We start from the raw sequence: 10,827 nt of genomic DNA on the forward strand, positions 1-10,827 counted from the left end.
TAATACTTTCTTGCTATTTTCAGTTAAATTTGAAAACTATAGTTTTACTGATCCTATTAGTGTTCTTTCTATATATTCCGGTGCATCTGTTATATTTATATTATTATCTAATAATTGTTTTGTCATATATTCTATCCATAATTGTATTATTTTTTCTGTATCTATTACACAGTCTAGGTCTAAAAAGTTATAATTTTTATTAACTATCTGTTTTGGTGTTCATTTATCATATTCATTATGTTTTTTAAACTTATTCTTATAATATGCGGGTTTTCTTATTTCTGCTGTTTTAGATATTATATTTTCATCTTCTTTTTTATCAAGAGTATTTATTTCTGTGTGGGTACTTTCTAAGTTTTCCTCATTAATTTCTTTTTGTTTTTCATTGATTTCTAAATTTTTTGTATTTGTTAATATTTCTGTATATGTTTGACTATCTTCTGAATCATAATTATCTGTTTCTTCAACATCTATATTATTTATTTCTAGTTCTTTGTTTTTTATTTTCAACTTTTCCTTAAATTGATTTATCTCGTTCAGTAATTTTTGTTCTCTATCTTTTTCTTCTTTTTCCTTTTGTCATTGTTCATACAAATCTTTTAACATTTGTAGTTCTTTTTCTAATTCAGCAATCCTACTATTTTTAGTTTCTTCTATTTTTCGTATTTCTTCTGTAGTTTGTTGTTTTATTCTTTCTATTTCCTTTTTCCTGTCTATCTCTTCATTTTCTTTTTCTATTCTTACCATTGCTGTCAATTTATCTTCTAATTTTAACTAGACTATCTAATACATCTAATTAAATACAGGATAAATAATCATGAACTTTATCTCTGAATTATTATAATTATACCTCACACCAAACGACTCTTTAATACATATAATACTAAAATAACGATCTTAAAAAATAACATAGAATTTTGTGATAAATTTATAAAAAAGCATTAATTTGCTTATAAAGTTAATAAACTCAAATAAAATACTACATATATCCATGTTAAAAAAATATTCATTACATATAATATAAAAAGATATTACATAAATATAAAATTAAAATTACAAGAATAAAATAGATATTGCATGGGATAAAGGGGAAAGTATGATTATTGTTCAATGTTGAGGAAGGAGTTTAATTTTTTAATCAAAGTTGGGGGTGAATGATTTTCACCCGAGCTTATAGGGTATTAGGCATTCAATTTTTATAAGAAATATTTTAGCAACTCTTTTTGTTATTCTTATATTTCTCATTTTTGCTCTCTTTCTGGATTACTTCATTTCTTATTTGCTTGATTTTGCTTTTTTACTTGAGCACACATCCATTTTTTTGGTGCTCCTTCTAAAATACTTTTGACTTTAAACTCTAGAACGTTCATTTTAGAGCTCTTTCCATTCACTGGAACTTACTGAATCTTTTAGTTTTTTAATTGAAATATTTTGGATACTAATTACAGTGGTAATGAATTTTTAATGCTTCCTCTCATTACCTACTTAATTTGTTTTTGGCACTAATTCTTGTGACTTGGCGACATAAATTATTACCCTATTCATAAAGATTTGCACTGTCCATCAAATAGAGGTGTCTAATTTTTTGTATTTATCTTCCTACTAATAATAAATATGATCAGTGATGCAGACTCTTTTCCTACCTAATCTAAGACTAATGTTAGTTTACAAGAAATTTTCATGTGAAAGAAAGTGAAGGTTTATTTTTAGTCAGTGAATAGTGTCGAATTTCTCTTTATATTACTCTCTCCGTTTAGTTTTACTTATCATATTTTAACTTGACACATTTATTAAGAAAAATAATTAATAAAATAATTATTTTATCATAGTATTCCTATTAAATGATGTTTAGGTTGTGTTTTGAAATTAATTTGGAGAAGATAATTAATGCTAAGGGTAAAATAGAAAAAAAATTATTTTTTTGATATGTCAAAAATAACAAGCAAAAGTAGAAATATAATTGGAAAATTAGTGAAAAGTAAAAACGAGCAGAAGAAGCATAAGAGAATAAGTTAAAGGAAATTCTTTTGGCTACTCCAAGAAAAGAGTCATCTTCAACTTTCTATTGTCAAGTTCAAAACTTTGTGTCAGCTTTATCTTATTCTATTTGAATTGTCTCGAATTACCTAAGAAATTTGAGGGGTTCACTAGATCTTTTTAACCCCCAAGAAAATTCACAATTTATGTTATTTGAAGGAGCACTTTGTGATAATCTGCCCAGCATGTAATAACTCACAAATTATATAGAAGTTGTAAACTCCACTAGGTAAGCCCCATACGACGAGCTTATAACTGAGCGACAGATGGAGGTTGACTTCGATCCCTAATCTCCCATATGAGAGACACACCTCCCAATCACCCAATTATGTCCTTGCGAGTTGCGGGTTGGTCACTAGATATTGCAAACTTCATGTTTTTTCAGACTCTTTGTGAACTTATTCCTTATCTCTCTTCTTCGTTTAACATTTTTTAATTTGCAGCTTCTTCAAAGTAATAATCTCATTGATCTTGACTGTCTATGCTAATGATACACTTATTGTTAGGTTCTAGTGTGAAAATGTGTATGAAAAATGGAAGGAAAGAAAATAAAGAGAAAAGTGAATTATGCTTTCAGTTAGCTAAAAGAGTTTTTCTCCCACATTAGTGGGAGAAGGAACATTCTTATGTTTAAGTATAGAAACACTATTTCAAATGTCTAGTGAGGCAAGAAGAAATCAAGTCGTGTGCAGTTGTCGTCTTCGTCGCTCAGCTTGGCTTCGGCTTTGAATAGGCCTCAAACATTCAAAGAAGCCATGTCTTCTACGTACTCATCCTTTAAAAAAAAGTTGTCAATAGTGAGATTAATTCAATCTTGAACAACCATACTCGAAAGTTGAGATTGATTCAATCTTGAATAACCATACTTAAAAGTTGGTTTATCTTTCACCAGAAAATAAATAAAAGATGAAGAAATTATTGACAAAAATAAGGTAAGACTTGTCGTTAAAGTCTTTAGAAAAAAAGAAGCCATTGATTATTTCGACACATACTCGACAGAAATAAAGATTACATACATTTGGATGTTAAATTTACATGAAATAATCTCAAGGTTTTGTGATTTTCGATAAAGAAAGGAAAGTGTACAAACTTGTTATGTCACTTTATGGATTAACAAGCACCCAAATAGTGACATGCAAAATTTGACCAACCTATTTTGGCAAATAAATATAAAATTAATGAGTGTGATAAATACGTTTACATTAAAGACATTCCAAATCACAAAGTCATTATTTGGTTGTATGTTGATGACAGTTGATCATCAGTAGAGACATTTCTGACATGAATTTTAGTAAGTAAATGCTAGAAAATAAATTTGATATGAAAGACCTTGGAGTTGTTGATGTGATCTTAGTAATAAAGATTTATTGAACTCCACAAGACTTAGCATTGTCACAGTCTCAATATATTGAAAAGGTACTTCATAAGTTTAAGTATTTGAATTTCAATATTGCTAAGACACCAATACATGTGTCTTGCACTTCAAAAGAATGACGGTGAAAGTGACTCAAAATTGGAATATGCAAGAGCGCTGAAAAATTTGATATATATCATGAATTATACATGATCAGATATAACATATGTTATTAGTAAATTGAGTCGGTACACAAGTAATCCCAATCAAACTCATTGAATGACAATAAAAAGAGTTTTTGGATATGTAAAACATACTCAAAACTATGTTTTGCATTATAACAAATATCCAACTGTAATTTAAGGACATAGTGATGCAAATATCTATGAATAGATATGTATTAACTCTTGGTGGAGGAATAGTGTAAGACCCCGTAAAATTTCTAGTTCAATTCAGTCCCATATATCTTGTAATCAGGGGTCCCAGACTAAGGAAAAATTCAGTTAAGTGTCAAGAATTAGAATTATTTTTAGCCTTCGTAATTGGATGATCTTATTTACGATCATTTCGGCCTTAGATTATCGATTTTTAAATTGATTCATGATCATGGTTATCTATAGGTCATATCGGGTGATTTTTAGATTTTTCAAACATCGTTTGAGTCATGTTTGGATGACCAAAACAGTAAGCCAACGCGATCACGATGCATCGCATTGGCTATCACATTGACAACATCGACGCGGTGCGTCTTTGATCGTGTCACTGGGCATACTTTGCTCATTAAATTATGATTTTCCAAGGGAATTTAGTTCATTTTTCCCTCACTAAATTCAACCAAAATATGAAATTAAGCATCCAAAAGAGCAAAATACATCCATTCTTCCCAAAACCTCTCAAGAACAAAACCCTAGGTTCATCAACTTCAAGTCCAAGTCTTAAGAATTCATCAACAATTCCCACAAATTCAACAATCAAGGTATGTTAGGTGTTAATCCTTGAGTTTTCTTCCACCCTTGGAGTTCAAGAACCCTTTTCAAAACTTGAATTATGATTCTCATGTTATGAATTGAATTATGCTCATGTTTGTGTTGTTGTATGGGTTTCAAGCTAAGATCTTTTATGAGTTCCATGAAATTAAGTTAGCATGTGTGTTGGATTTTGAATCTCTCATGTCAAAACCCTTAAATTTGCAAATTGCGTGTTGTAGTTATGGTACCATATACGGTTAGTTCTCATGTATAACAATCATGCTCCCTAAGTGTTTGATAAAATGTCCATATGAGTAAATTATATATGGTAACCTATTGTTGTGTTGCTAAAGTTGTGATATAAGTTTATCAATTATGCTATCGAGTCCTAGGGGTAGATGTTACCCGAAATCTAGCTTTTTACTTAGTTGCAGTAGTAATAGAATAAGTTCCAGTAAAGGTCAAGAACAGTAGTACTCAGTTAGTTAACAGAACTCAGTGAACTCAGTCCAGTTTAGTCAGTCAACACGATCAGGGTTAGTTCAATCAAGCTTAGTATAATTTAGTGATCAATGTCTTTTAGTTGGGAATAGGATTCAACACTGAGCGAACCTAGGGTTGGGGGCATTCACACCAGTTAGGGTTTGACCCATAGTAGCAATCCCTGAGTTACAAAACTATGTAGCCAGTGTAGGGTAAGTCGTCCTTCTACCAGACTAGGGTTGATGCAATCATATTTATATTTCATGAGTCTTTCTACCAGATTAGGCTTGACACAACATTGTTAGTATCCCATGTAAAGGTGCTAACACCCTTCTAACTGGGGTCACAGGTTGGACCCTAAATCAGTTTATGTCGGAGTATGTCGGTTAGATGAACGCTCCCACAGTTACAGTTTTAGTCTCAGTATTCAGTGAAGAACTCATTCAGTTCTATAGAACCATGGCTATCAGTTATTAGTTACTCAACCATCAAAATTCAGTACTCAGTTTTAGTATAATCTCAGATACATGATGCATACCTATATGCACAATATTGCATGTTCAGTATGTTCAGTAGTTACAGTTTTGCATGTACTCTCATCCAGTTACTTCATGATGTTCATTCATTCAGTTATTATCTCATGCATATAAACCCATGTATATCTTTCTTACCTCACTTAGCATACCGGTACATTCCACGTACTGATCGCATACTCTCTCTTTTGTGATATAATGTCTCATATCATAGGTTCGGATGCTCAAGTTCCTGACCGTACTTAGCAGCTCGGGCTATCAGCAACAGATATAGTGGTGAGTCCTCATATTTTGAGGATAAATTTTATCTATTTCAGTATTTTAATAGTTCAATAGTTATTTCAGTCGGAGTTAGTGGGGGTTTGTCCCATCAACTCCATATTCAGATAGTTAGAGGCTTTCAGACTAACATAGTCAGTTATTCAGTTTTCAGATGTTATTATCAGTTATACTAGTTATTATTTGAGCATTTTGAGAACCTTATGGCATTGTCAGATTTCTTTTGCATATATATTCCATTATTATATTTAGTGCTCACAGCAGGTACCAGTCATGGGTTAGCTTATGGTCATTCGGGTTTGTAAGCATTATGTGATGCTCAGGGTGCACTCTTGGGGTGTTACAAATTTGGTATCATAGCCTAAGGTTCTAAAGAGTCCTAGGGAGTCTAAATGCCACGTTAAGTAGAGTCTTGTGCATGGGTATGTAGCGCGCCACACTTATGAACAAGAGGCTATGAGGTGTTTTTAGAAAAAAGTTCCCTTCTTTCAGTGTTCATATTGTGTGAGTGAGCATGATATCAAGTTAAAATCTCTATCTAATCCAAATTTTCCTTTTGTTTACAGAATATGCCTCCCAAAAAGACCAACGGAAGAAGGACTGGGAACCAGCCAACACCTCTACTCGTTCAGAAAGGTCCTTTTAACTCGTTTCTCACATAGAATTTAGAGCATCTTTCACCACTCTAGCCCATTCTTTGGCATCTCAGAATGTTTGACTAGCTGCTGTTCAGGCCAATCCAGTGTGCAATACTGCTGCAGCTAGAATTTGGGACTTTACCCGAATAAACCCTTCTTTATTTTCAGGGTCTAAGTCTGAAGATGACCCACAGGAATTCTTTGACATGGTGCAGAAGGTAACATATATTATGGGGGTAACCGCTAGTGAGAGTGCTAAGTTAGCTGCCTATCATTTGCAGGATGTGGCTCATACATGGTTTCAGTAGTGAAAGGTAGATAGGGGCGCAGATACAAGGCCTATAGAATAGGAGGAGTTTGCTACTTCCTTTTTAGATAGGTTCTTTTCGTTGGAGTTAAGAGAGGCTAAGGTGTTAGAATTTATCAATCTAAAGTAGGGCAACGCGAGTATGAAAGAGTATTCCCTCAAGTTTACTCAGTTGGCCAGGTATGCTCCTCATATGATAACTGATAACAGGTCTAAGATGAGCAAGTTCATGTCTAGTATGTCTGATAATATCGTCAAGGAGTGTAGGGCCACAATACTAATTAAGAAGATGGACTTGGCTAAGTTGACGGTCCATGCTCAACAGATGGAGAAACAGAAGACTAAAGAGAAAGAGATGAAGAATAGAGGGCTAAAATAGATAGCTTTAGTTTTGCCCAACCTAAGTCAGAAGGTGGAAACCATCCTTAGTTCCATCTCAAATATTCAGTCCCAGCTCCATCCTCAGCCAGTGCTTCGATGCCTAAATTCAGAAATGGTAATAGGGATAAGACGCCAGGCTCTAAATCTCAGGGTAGTGTGAACAGTGCTCGAACAAATCCTCTTTGCCAAAAATATGGCAAAAATTATCAGGGTGTCTTCAGGGCTGGCAGTGATATGTGTTTTGAGTGTGGTAAGCCAGGCCATAGGATTAGAGAGTATCCTAAAGTGGGTTCCCAGAGTTAGTATAACCGTTCCCTAGTTCAACTCGGTCGCTCATCTCTATAGGGTGTTGCTTCTAGTTTCACTAGTGGGCAACCCCCAAACAGGCTCTATGCACTCCAGTCTCAACAGGATTAGGAAAGATCTCCTGATATGGTCACTGGTACGTTACAAGTTTACCATTTACATGTTTATGCTTTGCTAGATCCAAGAGCTTTTTTGTCTTTTGTAACTCTTTATATAACTGTCAACTTCAGAGTCAGTCCTAAAATATTAGTAGAACCCTTCTCATTCCCTACCTCAGTGGGTAAATCTATCATAGCCCGGTGGGTATACAGGAACTGTTCGGTTGTGGTAACTCAGAAAGTTACTTCAAAAAACTTAGTAGAGTTAGAGATGAAAGATTTTAACATCATTCTCAGCATGGATTGGCTCCATTCATGCTATGCTTCATTTGATTGTAGGAGCAGAATTATCTATTTTCAGTTCTCGAATGAACCAGTTCTTGAATAGAAGGGTAGAACTATAACACTTAAGGGTCAACTTATTTCATACCTTAGAGCAAGGAAAATGATATCCAAAGGGTATGTCTATCATTTGGTGTGAGTCAAAGGCTCTAGTTCTGAGACTCTTAACCTTGAGTCAGTTCCAGTCTCATGTGAATTCCCAGATATGTTTTCAAAAATATCCCCAAAGTTCCTCCCGAAAGGGAAATTGATTTTGGAATAGACCTTCTTCCTGATACTCAGCCCATCTCTATTTATCCATACAGAATGGCTCCAGCTGAACTTAAAGAGTTAAAAGAACAGTTGAAAGACCTCTTAGACAAAGAATTTATTAGGCCCAATGTATATCCTTGGGGGGCACTAGTCTTATTCGTGTAAAAGAAAGACGGTTCTCTTAGAATGTGTATAGACTACCATCAGTTAAATAAAGTCAGTCAAGAATAAGTACCCACTTTCTAGAATCGATGACTTTTTTGACCAACTTCAGGGTACTAGTTATTTTTCTAAGATAGACCTTATATCAGGCTATTATCAGCTCAGAGTAAGAGAATGTGACATTCCAAATATAGCTTTCAGAACTCGGTATGGTCACTTCAAATTCCTATTTATGTCATTTGGTATTACCAATGCCCCAACAGCTTTCATGGACTTGATGAACTGTGTGTTCAAGTAGTACTTGGAAATGTTCGTCATAGTCTTCATTGATGACACTCTTGTCTACTCCCGCAATGAATATGGTCATGCAAACCATCTCAGAATAGTATTACAGACTCTCAAAGCCTATAAGTTGTTCACCGAATTCAGTAAGTGTGAGTTTTGGATAAGGTCAGTAGCATTTCTTGGTCATATAGTTTTCGGTGATGGCGTTAGTGTTGATCCTTAAAATACCGAAGCAGTGAGAAACTGGCTAAGACCCATGTCTCCATTAGATATTAGGAGTTTCTTGGGGTTGGCTGGATATTACTGACGGTTTATTAGGGTTTCCGTCTATTACATCCCCCATGTCCAGATTAACTTAGAATAAAGTCAAGTTTCAGTGGTCAAATTCTTGTGAGAAGAGTTTTCAGGAGTTGAAGACTCGACTCACTACAGCCCGAATTTTGACTTTGCCCGATGGTTCAAATAGATTCGTTGTATATTGTGATGCTTCCAGAGTTGGCTTTGGGTGTGTTTTGATGCATAAGGGTAAGGTTGTGGCCTACACCTCTAGACAGCTTAAGCCTCATTAAAAGAATTATCCCACCCATGATCTTAAATTAGCAGCGGTTGTATTTACCTTAAAAATTTGGAGAAATTATTTATATGAGGTGCATGTTGATGTATTCACAAGTCACAAAAGCCTGCAGTATGTGTTTTCACAGAAAGACCTAAACTTGCATCTGAGAAGGTGGTTAGAGTTGCTGAAAGATTATGACATGAGTGTTCTGTATCACCCAGGTAAGGCCAATGTAATGACATATGCCCTCAGTAGGTTGTCCATGGGTAGTGTTGCTCACATTGAGAATGGTAAGAATAAGTTAGTTCAGGAAGTTCATCAGCTTGCCATACTAGGTGTCTGTTTGGTTGATTCAGCTGAGGGAAGTATTTGGATGCAGAATAGTTTGGAATTATTTTTGGTTTCCAAAGTGAAAGAAAAATAGGACAGAGATCTCAGTTTAGTTAAACTGAAAGAGTCAGTCAGAGATTAGAAAGTAGAGGTTTTCTCCCAATGGGAAGATCGTGTGTTACAATGCCAGGGTCAACCTTGTGTGCCAGGTGTAGATGGCTTGAGGCAGCGAATTCTAGGAAAAGTGCATGGTGCACGTTACTTCATTCATCTAAGGGCCACTAAGATGTACCGTGATTTGCGGGAGATCTATTAGTGGAGTAGGATGAAAAGGGACATTGTAGAGTTTGTGGCGAAGTGCTCTACGTGTCAGCAGGTGAAGATTGAGCACCCAAAGCCTAGTAGTTCCATGCAGGACTACAGTATTCCCACATGGAAGTGGGAAGAAGTGAAAATAGACTTCATGACAGGTTTGCCTCATACTCGTTGTCAAAATGATTCGATTTGGGTCATTATAGACAGGATGACCAAGTCTGCCTATTTCTTGCCAGTCCATACTTTTTATTCAGCCGAGGACTATGCCAGGCTCTATATCATAGAGTTGGTTAGGTTACATGGTGTCTCATTTTCCATCATTTCAGATAGAGGTACACAGTTTATCTCTTACTTTTGGAAAGTTTTCCAGAAGGGTCTTGGTATCCAAGTTCATCTCAGTACAACCTTCCACCCTCTGACAGATGGTCAAGTGGAAAGGACCATTCAGTCTCTAGAATATATGTTGAAAGCGTGTGTTGTTAACTTTAAGAGAAGTTAGTATGACCACTTACCTTTGATTTTATTTGCGTATAATAACAACTATTATTCCAGTATTCAGATGGCTCCATTTAAGACACTTTATGAGAAAAGATGTAGATATCTCATTGGTTGGTTTAAAGTAAGTGAGGCCATGGTAGTTTGGCCTAACTTGGGGTTTGATGCTTTAGAGAAAGTGCAGTTGATCAGGGAGAGGATTAAGGCAGCCCAGACCCGACAGAAATCTTATGCAAATGTGAGATGAAAAGACCTTAAATTTAAGATTGATGATTATGTGTATTTGAAAATCTCTCCCATGAAGGGGGTGAAGAGGTTTGGTAAGAAGGGGAAGCTTAGTCCCTGATATGTTGGTCTTTATAGGATTCTGAGTCATTTCGGAAAGGTAGCCTATGAACTTGAGTTGCCTGCAGACTTAGCATCAGTGCACCCAGTGTTTCACATCTCCCTGCTAAAGAAGTGCATAGGTGACCCAGCAGTTGTAGTCCCCATAAAGAGGGTAGATGTTCAGAACAGTCTTTGTTATGAGGAAGTCCTAGTAGAAATCCTTGATCGTCATATACACAAAATAAGGAACAAAAATGTTCCTTTGGTCAAAGTTCTTCAGCGAAATCAGTCCATTAAGAGAGCTACTTGGGAAAAAGAGGCAGACATGCAAACCAAGTATCCTTACCTCTTCCTCGCAAACTCAGAATCATCCTAAGGT

This window comes from Capsicum annuum, chromosome 5, assembly GCF_002878395.1.
Source record: "Capsicum annuum cultivar UCD-10X-F1 chromosome 5, UCD10Xv1.1, whole genome shotgun sequence".
NCBI lineage: Eukaryota > Viridiplantae > Streptophyta > Magnoliopsida > Solanales > Solanaceae > Capsicum > Capsicum annuum.